The sequence below is a fragment of the Polypterus senegalus genome, chromosome 13, assembly GCF_016835505.1.
Source record: "Polypterus senegalus isolate Bchr_013 chromosome 13, ASM1683550v1, whole genome shotgun sequence".
Classification (NCBI taxonomy): Eukaryota; Metazoa; Chordata; class Cladistia; order Polypteriformes; family Polypteridae; genus Polypterus; species Polypterus senegalus.
Genome location: NC_053166.1, coordinates 142,473,027 through 142,484,934, shown reverse-complemented (window position 1 = coordinate 142,484,934; position 11,908 = coordinate 142,473,027). Strand labels below are relative to the sequence as shown.

Genomic DNA, 11,908 nt, shown 5'->3' with positions numbered 1-11,908 from the left:
AGCCAACATGGTTGATGGCGTACCAATCTGTGTATCTATACAGCTTGTTTACTTCATTTGGCCCAATGTATTTGGTTTCAAATTAAATATGATGGAAGCTGTTCGCTTAATTAATTTTCGTGCCCATTTCACTCTACATTTCTTTATGTACAGAGTTAACGTAATGTACTTGACTGTACACAGTTGGTTGTACTATATTGCAAAATATTCCGTTAAAAGATTTGCCGCAGGATCACTAAACAGTAATGTACATGGAAGTATTGTGTGGCCAATTCCATATGTTTTTTTAATCTTTCTACGTTAAAAGAGAAATAGTGCAGAGGAAATAAGGGTGCAAAAGGCGAAATTGAGGCTTACTTGCATTGTATTTTTCGGACCTGCAGCATGAGGTCGAGGGGACCAAGTCGGAAAACAGTCCTTAATAAGGTGTCAGTTCATTGTAGAGTATGCCAAAGATGCTGCTGGAAATGGAAACGAAACAAAAGCCACACCGTCACAAGGAGAACGTGTAAACTTCACACTGACCGGTAATTTTAGCAGCTACTCAGTCGTGCCATTAGTGTTACTGACGAGCAATCGTGTCATTCACATTCCCTCTGGGTACCTTCACTGACAGTTTACTTCTTACTTGTTCTGACCTGCGAATGTGTCTTTGTCGAATTTTCATAAGCTGATTATGATTGTTTCTTATAAAATACTTTGTGTTGCTGACGTACTCATAATAAAAGCTTACAATTGTTGTAATGCAACAGCAAAGTAAACCCATTGTCAGGTATTCAACATGGTTACCAAACTCTTTTTAAATATTAATGAATATTTAATGTATGTCTTAATGGATATTTTGTTTTACATTCTTAACTATACATAAACCTAGATAATATATGCGTTAATACTGTTAGGGGTATATATGTGTAGTAGCCTAAGTTTGGGTTTTGTGAGAACAGATGCACGAAAAACAATAACCTCTCTCTCTCTTGCTCAATAATTTTCAATGTAACGCTCATTTTCTTTACAGACTGAATGGATTTGTAACTGCGTCCATTATTTATAAGATTGGGCTCGAGTTGGGTAACTCACTGCTAGACCTCTGGGGAATTTCGGGCTGTTCTGCCAAGTTCGCACGCTCTTCCAGTATACGTTTATTCCGGATTTGCATAAATCAAAAATAGATTTAATGATTTGTACAGGGTTGGAGTATCACCTTTGGTCAATTGGAAGAAGGGTTGAATTAGAAAACGATGGTGAGCTGTTTTTGTGTGTTAGCATATTATTTAAAGGAGCCGGAAGCTTTTACAAAGGTTTCTTACAGGTAAGTCTGGTCTGAGCAACTGAATCTGCTGCTACCGAGTGATTGAAAAAACGTAGATGAAGATCGCCATCTGCTGGCCATAAAAAATGAGTTCTCCAAGGTTTTGCGAGGAGTAGAGAACATTTACTGTAGCTTCAAAGCGTAGTTCTGATTCTTCTGACTCTGGTGGAATCTTATCGCTTTTTGAAGTCATTATATCCTTAATGATGGTCGGCGCATGGATGCAGAAAATAACCGTATCCAAACTAAAGAAAATTGGGCTTACGTGAACAAATATATTTGTTGTTGTTATTATTATTATTATTATAAAAATAGTCATTATAGCATTTTTGTTATTGTTTATAGGCGTTTTAATACGAATGATGAGTAAATACAATGATCAAAAGTTTCTCATAAAATAAACAGTCAGAGTTTCCAATAAAATAAAAAGTCGTAAGGGCCAATGATAGAAACTAACAATAAGCACAGGTGAGAAAGATGGGGAAAGTAACAACTATTACAGGTCATTTAAGTGTTATGATTTATTTCCTAGCAACATAGTTGCCACGAGTTTGTCTCGGTGTTCCATCCATGCACATAACAAGATAAATACAATTAAGCCACACAATATACAATTCTTGACATGACATCACAACATCATATACAGGACTAGTGAAAAATATATTGTATAAAAACACATATATAAAACAATAAAGTAAAGTGAAATTGCACTGCTGCCCAGTAATATGTTAGGTCATGTCGTTTTCTAACCCACTTAATCCAGACCAGGATCACAGGGTGGACTAGAGCCTATTGTAGCTAGCATTGGGGGCAAAACAGCAACAAATCCTGGACATGGCATCAGTCCATCGCAGGGAGGGCCAATTCAACATCACCAATTCACCTAACCTGCATGTCTTTGCACAACAGAAGGAAACCGGAGCACCCAGAGGAAATCCATGGAAACACAGGGAGAACATGCAAGCTTCACCTGAGACACAAATCCAGTCTCCTTACTGGGAGGCAGGAGTGCTACCACTGCACCACCCTATTGAGTAAGTCCTATAAAAAAGAAAAAAAAATATTTGGATTGGATGGAAGGGTTTAGAAATCAGGAAAAAAGAGACAAATCAGAGGCTGAATTCAGCTGTGGTGATTGCAATAGGAAATAAATGATTTCTCAGTGTAGTAGCTCTTGTGTTTAGTGACTGGTAAAATTTCTTCAGTGGTAGAAACTGATAAAGATGGTTGCCCAGGACAGTGTAGTTCTTGATTATGTTTCCAATATATTTCCAGACCCATGATGTACGTGTACTGGACTTCAATGGAGTCTAGTTTCAGGCCTACAATATTTCATGATGCTGGAATAACACATTAGTTTATTTTTCAAGTGAGCAGATGCATTTCCATATAAGACTGTAATGGTGAAAGCAAAAATGCTTTCCATGAAAGCTCAATAAAGTACACCAGCACTGATTGTGACAAGTTAAACTTTCTGAGTTGATGGAGAAAAAACATCCATGGTGAGCTTTTTTGATAAAAGTAATTATGTTTTCATCCCTGATTTGACTGTGACTAATTGCTGGGCTATGAAAGTTAAATGATTCCAACCTGACAGATATTTAACCATTTTCACTATCTGATGTCTGTAATTTAGAAAGTCAGCGAACCGGAGACATGTGGCATAGTTTACGTTCATACTGAGGGTTGGAAAATGAATGGATGGATGGATGATAAGTTTCCTATGGAGGAACTCTGGCATGATTTTGTCAAATTGATTTGGCCCTGCAGAAGCTGCAGCAGAACACGCCTTTCTGTAATGTCTGAACCAGATGAGACTGAAAAATTAAGCTGAAGATATGTAAAGGAGCTTTACACATCAGGGAGAAAAAAACGAGATGTCCAGTAAAAGAATGCTTTGGGTTAGAACAGAGATATTAGTATGAATGATAGTCAGGTGAAGTATTAGTCATCACTAGAGATTTGAAAGGAAATCTACAGTACAAGGTCAGCACTTTTTCTATTACTTGTAAATCTCTGTTATCTAAGTGCATATTGATTAATTTGTATCTATTATTTTTGGTATCTAATTTATTTATTCTTATTCTCAGTTATTCCTAATTTGTTTTGTATTTCAAAACTTATTTTTTAAAATCTTGTAAAGCACTTTGAGCTACATTCTTTGTGAGAAAATCTGCAAAAGAAATAAAACTCATATAGGTATTGCTGTTTTATTAGTAAAATTAGTAATATACCTGTACATCCAGAAAGAGCAGAAAGGACTACAGAGATCAACAGACAGACCCATGGTGAAATGCTTTCAGGGAGGAAAACCAGTGGAGTGAATGCTTTGGAGATTTGGGTTATTGGAAGAATGTGACATACTCACAGGAATTATTATATGTTTTGTAAAGAAATCTAACTTTCCTGCACTTTTCCATCCTTTTTTGTGAACCCACTCTTTGTGTTTCAGGGTCTTAGGGAATCAAAGCCTGTCCTAAACTGATATAATGAAGGAAGCAGCACTGGATAGAACAGCAACTTCATTTTAAGTAAAGCAATACACAAGCTGATTTACAGTCACTAATAGGACTTTAGGATATTGGAGAAACTCCAGAGAAAGGGGAAAGCTTTCTGGTTTTAGATGAATGAATAAGCAGACTTTGTAAATGGATAGGTAGATATATGCTTATTAAACATTTTACCTCATGTCTCCAAGTTTTTTAATGATTATTTCTTATTTTCAAATCTGGACAGGGTCTGTTTGCTGGCTCTAAACATTCTTAACATTCAGGTTCTCAATCAACAGATAAATATGTTTTGTTTTTTTTTTTTACTGAAATTTGATTTAATTACATTCCTTACTCTGCATTGGTAAAAAAAAGGTGTGGATTAGTACATTTAATCTGCCATTTAAAATTCAGCACTATGCATGATTAAGTCTTTCATTTCAATATTTCAAAGTACTTGCACATGTCTTGTAATCTGCTCATTTGATATTGTTGCTTTTTTCTCTTAGCAAAATGGCTTTTTATTATTAACATTAACAATGAACATGCCACCCTGTACAAGAGGCTGATTGTGATTTAATTGCTTTTAGGCTTTCATTTAACACTTGATCATGTTCTTCTAATTTAATGCTACATTATAACAGGAACTCTTAGACTGTGTAAATACGTGTGGTTAAGTCACCTTGTTACAGTACATATAAAGGTTTCTATTTTCATTTCCAATTTTGTTCATCTAACATTTTCTAACTGATTAACCTAACATTTTCTAACTGATTTATCCAGGGTCAGAGTAACAGAGATTTGGTGACTATATTTGTTGCACAATGTGCAAAGAGGGAACCAACCATGCATGGGACACCAGACTATTTGCAGGGCATACTCAGGTTCTGATTATAAATGGCAACCAGGTATCAGCTAGAAAAAGAGATGCTGGAACTCAGATGTAGCCAAAAGCTAGAGAGAAAAAGACTAGGGTTCACATTGTGTCAGATAGTATAACCCATAACCAACACCGAGTTATTCAATAGGCCGTATACCCATGTAGAAGTAGGCCTATAAAGATAGAGGAGATTTTCAGGATCTTCACATTCTTGAGAGTTAGGAGAGACAGACATGTAGTTGCTTCTGTCAGACTGTAAATAGTAAGAGGTGATGGCCTGCAACCAGATTTAATTTGGAGAACAAGATAAAAAGACCTACAACCAGTCACAACCAATCAGGGGATGTTTAGGATATGAATTCCATCTTAAGTAACCACTGCCTAATTCCAATCATTTTTTAATGTGCAATTCTATTTTCCCATCATTCCCTAAAGTCATCAGAAGGTAAATTCAGCAAAATTTGTCGCCAACTCCTGAAATGCTATTTGCATTTTCAGTCTAACCAGTATGACCTTTGATAATTTGAGAAAGATAGGGGTGAAAGAGGAGGGAAGTTTGCTTCTGGTGAAGGTTCTAATTTATAATAGCAAAATTCAGACGTGAGCATCAATAGGCATTGCACCATAGGAACCAAGTTACCCAAACTATTCTATAACATTTCAATAATTATTTACCTCTCTGATACTGATCTCGCTGATCATAAAAAAGGTCATTATGATAGCAACTGACAAGAATAATTCAAAATTAATTGCAGAATTATGGTATTTGAGGGTTCCTCTAGTTCCTCTTTTTCTTTCACGATTTGGCTCAAAAACTAATCAGCCCATCATCATCTCATAACAGACATGTTTCGAGTTTGCCATTTTTCCATCCAGCTATTTCAGCTCTAGATTGTCCTCAAGAAACTGTGACACACGGACACCCTCATACACAGACAGACACACACCCATCTTCGTGTCAGAGGACCCTAAAACATCGATATCCATCGAAAACCAGAGATCGAAATTTTTGACTGATCTAAAACTTTCGCTCCTCCCCCATAGACAATAGGTTATGGTGAGGGAGGGCGCAAATAAAAAAAGTGTGTCCCTGGAAGTTCGAAGGACATAGTAGTTCAAAGGGCACAAATATATTGTCAATAGGTGGAATACTGACTGAAGGCTGATTGTTATGTATAGGGCAGCAGGTAAGAGTTTCTCCACTTTAAAATGTGTTCTATATTGACTCCAAATGTTTAATAAATGATTAATTATTCTAATTCAGAATGTGTCAAGTACAAAGTATGTTATAAGTCAACTATATTTGTTCATCATTAACACATACATCATCTACAATTGTATAAAATGCACTCAAGGCAAGATACAATCTGTGAGAGATGTCATCAACCACCCACCTCTCTGGGTCTGATGTTTTGGGAATGTCCCTCACACAAACCATTTGGGGCAAAAACTTTCACAAATCTCTCATGTAGCTTTGGATCTAAAATTACTCTGAGCAGTTTAACAGCTGTATCTGGATTAATAACAGATGTGATAACACTGCACTATGAAAAATTTGTTGTGATATTCTATACTGTACAATTTATACCAAAGCTACCTGGAAAGATCATAAATAATCTTCCTTCTACATCTCAGTGGGAAAACAATATTCCTTAATGTCTAAACTGAAAAAATTAAATTCTCTTTATGAGGATCTGTGCTGTTTTTTTTTTTTCAAAATGAATGGCATTTTAAAGTAAGCAAATATAGCTGACCCTGAACCTTTTCACTTAATTTGCTGCTTTCTGTGTATATGTAACAATTTCAGAAAATATTCAGATCACCTACATTTTTTTCACTTTTTGCTATGTTGCAGCCTTGTGGTAAAATCATTTACATTCATTTTTCCCCACATCAGGGTACACTGAATACCCCAGAATGTTAAAGCAAAAACATTTTAGAATGTTTTTGCAAATTTTGAAAATGTTCAAATTTAAAAAACAAACAACTTAAGTATCACATTTCCAAAAGTATTCAGACACTTTCCTCTGTACTTCATTGAAGCACCTTTGACAGAGTTTACAATCCAGAGTCTTCACGACAAGCTTTACACACTTGGTTTCAGGGATTTTCTGCCATTCTTCTTTGCAGATCCTCTCAAGCTCTGTCAGGTTGGATAGAGACTGTCAGTGGACAGCTATTTTCAAGTTTCTCAAGAGATGATGTATTGGGCTGGTATGAGGTCTGGTTGGGTCACTTAATAACATTCACAGTGGTGTCTCTAAGCCACTCTTGTGTTTTCTTTGCTTTGTGCTTAGGGTCATTCTGCTATTGTAAGGTGAACCTTTGGCCCTTTGGTATTTTGCTATGATCAGCATTCCCTTAACCCTGCCTAGTCTCCCAGTCCCTACTGCTGAAAAAAAGTCCCACAGCATGATGCTACCATCACCATGCTTTACCACTGGAATGGTATTGTGCAGATGATGAGCAGTGCATGTTTTCCTCCAGATGTGATTATAAGAATTCAGGCCAAACAATTTAATCTTGGTTTAATCGGACCAGAGAATCTTGTTTCTCATAGTCTGACAGTCATTTTAGTGCCTTTTTGCAAACTCCAAGTGGGCTTTCATGTGTCTTCTGGCCACTCTACCATAAAGTCCTGATTATTGGTGTGTTGCAGTAGTGGTTGTCATTTTGGTAATTTCTCCCATCTCCACACAGGTTCTCATAAACCCTGTTTTCACTTTGTAGTTCTTGGTATTGAGTGTTGTTTGATAAGGGAAAAACTAACTTGAACTATTTTAGCATAAGCCCACAATATAACAAAATGTGAAAAAGTGCAGGAATCTGAATACTTTCTGAAGGCACTGCATACTGTATATGAACAACCATTTTATACGGGGCTGTCCTGCTGTATGGCTCAAGTGCTGGTTGGTCACTGAGTTACATGGACTGATCTTGAAAATTTGTTGTATTTGTGTTTTTTATTGGATTGTGTCTTGTAATTTTTTTTTTTTTTTTCAAAAAAGTGACCAATACCCACAAGCAGCAAGACAATGACCAGGGCTTTCTTATGGACTGAAAGGAGTAGAGAAGATTTTCATGTGTGCAAGTTCCTGAGATCTACAGAACTTGAATAGTACATTTGTCAGATGGTACAGAGCAAGTGGCAACCAGTCAGAAGATACAGAAATAGATGGTGGGAGCACACAGCTAGTGACAAGCTAGTGGATATGAGGTTTTCTGTGAGATGGTAGAGAGACAGTGACAACAATCCATAATCAGCTTAGCAGAGTTTAGTGATTGAAATGATAATGATGGCTCACTACCTATAAGAAAATAAGATGACAGACCATGAACTGTTGCACAGTAGAAAGAAGTGATCATGATGTCAGAAAAGATCCAAACAGAAAATGGCACACGATGAACTTCTTTCATGTAATGGGGGAACGTGACCATAGTCACAGCCACTCCGATAATAACCAGAGCTCTTTACCGGGTCAAAACGTGAAGTTTAAGATTATTGTCATGTGTACACTGTACAATTAAAATTAACAGCTTCACATCTCCTACACGTTTTTACCAGATGCTTAAAAACTAACAATAATATCACAGAATAACACGTTTTTGTTCTCGGCGGCAACAGCTGAAATCATCCAATAAAAAGGAGTCACTCAAAAGAAAACTACATATCCCACATTGCACTGCATCACAAGGGCACGTCAGACGTTCATACGCTATGCGTCTGTCAGATACAGAGCAGTTTCCGGTGTGTATAAAGACTGGCACTCAGAAGTGTTTGTTTCTAGTTTTCGAGAAGCTGTAAGTATTGGGAGGTAGGAATATATGTATGTTTTTGCTTTTATTTTAGATTGCATTTACTTCACTCAATGCTTTGTAAAGTCAATAACAAAAACGGCCATCAAGAAGTAAGCGATTCTTTAAAAGAAGCGACACTATCGTGCGAAGTGTAGTTTTTGCCAAGTTGGAGTGACTTATAATAACCCCTAAGAGAGTTCAAGTGAAAAAGGGCAGCTTCTCGCAGTACGTGGCTGAGTGTCACTGCCATCGATATAAAGTTTTCTTGAAGTCGCTTTATTGTGGATACATTGGAGGCTCCAGCCACGTTGTGACGTTTGATTCAGTTCGTAGACAGCGGTTTTTGTGAAAGTGAAATCTCCCTGACTGACCAGTCAGACGGTGGTCATATGTCATACAGCTGTTTGACGATTTTTCCTATGTTTATTTTTCACATTTTTTAATATTCAAACTTCATATTTTCTAGCCGTATCAACGGTGTGCGAGTGGTTCCCTTTTAGACACACAAACTTGTTGCCAGGTAAATTTAACATCCATTTGACCAATCTGACTGGGTATCGGTTTTGCTTTCTTTGACTCGGCCACTGTTTATTCTAGAATGTGGCCAAAGCCACAGAACTTGAGAGAAAATGTTAACACACGTTTTCTGTTTCTAACAGAGTTTTTTCTTTAGTTATGTAACAGTAGTTTGTACATCGATAGAACTTTAAAGGCTTTACAAAGAACCTTAATAAATATTATGACAAACGCCATACAAGTGCGCACTAAGATTCTGACTTAGTAGTTACAGTTGCAGTATGGCATTATTCGGGCATATTGCCATTGGTATAAATGTCCCCTAAACCCCCCAACACCACACACACCGTTTCTTGGCACACGTATGCTGAATAATTCCCTGACTCAAGACCTAATGGCTATCAGTGCTGTCTTCATTCCTTTCTTTGCCACTACCTACAGTGGATCAAGACTGCATTGCATAACTAAGCTTGACTTTGGAAAAAGAGTCTGCTCTGCCCTTTCTTCTGCAGCTCTTCTGTGTTATGAGACCAGTCTTGCCTGTCATTGATATGGACCCCTAAGTATCTGTAACAGTGGATCACCTTCACATCCAGTCCTTGAATTGTGTGAAGTATTATAAGATCATTTTTATGTAAATCATCTAAAATCATTTGGTCTGTGGTTAGCTTTCTGTGATCAGAACTTCATGTCTGCACAGCAAACGTGTCGCACTAGGAGGCAGACTTGTCTGATTTACAATGTCAGTTGCATTTGTAATATGAGGGCGAATAGTATTTTGCTGCATGTCCAAGTGTGTACATATAGCTGAATAAATCAAATGAAATGTCATTTGTTACATATAAATTACCTGGCCATGTAGCTGTAGGTATTGTAAAGTACAGAGCGCAAAATTTTAAAGAGCTTTTTAAATTGTGGCCTGTCCTGAATAAACAAATAGATCTACTGTACTTTATTAAGTACTTGTATTGGTACATATTTAGCATTAATCATCGGAGAGGGAATAGTTGCAACCAGTCATTGTGGTCACATTAAATGAAAATTAGCATCACTCGTTTAGGGAATGATTAGATTGCCATATCATTTAGATATTAGTGACTGCTGGTTAAGTGTTATACAAGCCAATAACTAAACTGTTCTCAAATGACTTTTACCATTTAAATTCTTGCTGTTATTTTAAATGAGTGTGATTAAGGCAGAATAAAAATAACAATAATCATATGTTGACTGATAAAAACAAGACGATGCTGGTGACACTGGAAGAAGGATGGATCTTGCTCCTTTTTTGAGGAGGATCCTGAATGTCTAGAGGACTAACATTAGGAGGAAAGGTGGTTTTCTGCATCAGGCAATCAAGGCACCCCATCTACAGAGACCTCTTACCCTCTTTATTATCTGTGTACCTCCAGTAACATTGAGATAAAGTGGGATTCTGTCCGTTCATAAATCTATGCCATTGGTGTCTTCCTGGGATCAGCCTACATCTGCAGTTTTGTTAAGAGTGTTGTATTTTATTGCAGTGTGTCCTGCTTCTCTTTCATCATTGATAAACAATGTATTCATTCAGTACCTATGTTTTCTCCCCCTTTTTATTGTTCATACTTCAATCACAGTGGATTTAATTTTGTTTTTTGATACTGATCAACTGAAAGATATACTATGTGTGTGTATGTGTGTATGTGTGTAGTAAAAAGTAAAACAAACCTCTGTGAAGAGATGTAAATTATTTACAAATATAAACACAAAAGAATTGATCATGTATTAACCCACAACTTCAAGTCATCATTTAGCAGATGTTCCTTTGACAGCTTTGAGTCTGTATACTTGGGTCTCTATATGTCAGGAATGCACATCTGGACACTACAGTTTTTTTTGTTTTTTTTCCCCATGTTCTCCTTTGCAAAACTTTTCAAGGTGTCTGGATGCATGTTGATTGTAAGTGAGCAGCCTTTTTGAAGTTCACTTACAAATACTTAATCAGATTGAAGTCTGGTCTCTGACTCGGCCACTTATGGATATTCATTTTGTTGTGTAGCTTTGGATGTGTGCTTAGGCTTGTTGTCTTGCAGGTAAACAGATTTTCTTGAAGGGTGCTGTGTTTTTTTGCAGACTGCATCAGATTTTCCTCCATGACTTCCTTGTATTTTGCTGAATTCATTTCACCTTCTAACCTCACAAGCTTTCCAGGGCCTGCTGAGGAAAGGCATTTCCACAGCATGATGCTGCCATTACCATGCTTCACGTTGGGGATGGTGTGTTTTTGATAATGTACAGTGCAATATCATGTTTAGTCTAATTGACCATACAGCTCAGTTTTGGTCTCCTAGGACCACAGAACTTTCCACTGGACTTCAGTGTGTCTTCTGGCGAACTCTAGCCAAGATACCACATATGTTTTTTTTTCCTTTTTGCCACTCTTCCATAAAGCTGTGATAGTGTAACAAACAGGTCAGCAGTTGTCTGCACATCTGTCCAGTGTCTACTACTTTAGCTTTAAAGTCCTTTAGGGTTATCATGGGTCTTCAGTGTTTCTGGATGGCAGTTTTACAGTTTTGCCAGGTGGTTTGTGTGGCAATGCGCTGTGAGTGTGTGCTTCCAACCTCCTCCTCCATTCTCATTCCATTTCTTAATGATTAATCTGACTGAACTCCAGCGGATTGTCAAAAACTTTGATATTTTCTTGCCTCCATCCCCTGACTTTTACTTCTCAATTACCTTTTTCACAGAGTTGTTTAGAGTGTACTTCTTTCTTAATAGTGAAGGTGGAATTTCCAGATACTGGAGCATCTTTACTACAGTTGAGTGAAACTGCAGGCATGTGATCTCCCTTGAATTAATTATATCTCTTTTAAAACCACTTGGCTGCACCATTGATAATTTTATGTGTGTCATATTAATGGGGTGAATATGTATGTG

At 37.1% G+C, this 11,908-nt stretch overlaps 1 protein-coding gene across 3 annotated transcripts in view; it reads left to right on the top strand.

Annotated features, from left to right (window-relative positions):
* The first annotated feature begins 8,406 nt into the window (after nucleotides 1-8,406).
* Nucleotides 8,407-11,908, top strand: part of rnf216 (ring finger protein 216) — a 65,357-nt gene continuing 61,855 nt past the window's right edge. For 2 of the 3 annotated variants that reach the window (XM_039774065.1, XM_039774061.1), the window contains exon 1: nucleotides 8,407-8,479. The gene's annotated coding sequence lies outside the window, so the exon portion shown is untranslated. Of the gene's footprint in view, nucleotides 8,494-11,908 lie in introns of all 3 variants that reach the window. The other variant, XM_039774064.1, reaches the window with a different exon arrangement.